Source organism: Salvelinus sp. IW2-2015, linkage group LG4q.2 (assembly GCF_002910315.2).
Source record: "Salvelinus sp. IW2-2015 linkage group LG4q.2, ASM291031v2, whole genome shotgun sequence".
In the NCBI taxonomy this organism is placed as follows: domain Eukaryota; kingdom Metazoa; phylum Chordata; class Actinopteri; order Salmoniformes; family Salmonidae; genus Salvelinus; species Salvelinus sp. IW2-2015.
In genome coordinates this window covers 28,502,243-28,502,599 of record NC_036843.1, presented here as the reverse complement: position 1 = coordinate 28,502,599, position 357 = coordinate 28,502,243, and the positions used below count along the sequence as shown (strand labels likewise).

General features: G+C 46.3%; 1 pseudogene; it reads left to right on the top strand.

The window, feature by feature from the left end:
* Window positions 1-357, top strand: part of LOC111963094 (gephyrin-like) — a 42,686-nt pseudogene that overhangs the window by 38,134 nt on the left and 4,195 nt on the right.

Below are 357 nucleotides of genomic sequence, written 5' to 3'. Positions count from 1 at the left end.
TCTGATCCAGCTGTTACTCCTGCTGATCTGATCCAGCTGTTACTCCTGCTGATCTGATCCAGCTGTTACTCCTGCTGTTCTGATCCAGCTGTTACTCCTGCTGWTCTGATCCAGCTGGTTTGGCTGACCTTTTGTATGTTTACTGCTTATCTGAATTCTCTACTTCTCTCTGGGTTTTCTGCTCCAATTACTTCTGTTATTGGATCACACACTTCACCATCTGTCAGACATGGAAACGTGTACACTTCACTATCTGTCAGACATGGAAACGTGTACACCTCACCATCTGTCAGACATGGAAACGTGTACACCTCACCATCTGTCGGACATGGAAACGTGTACACCTCACCATCTGTC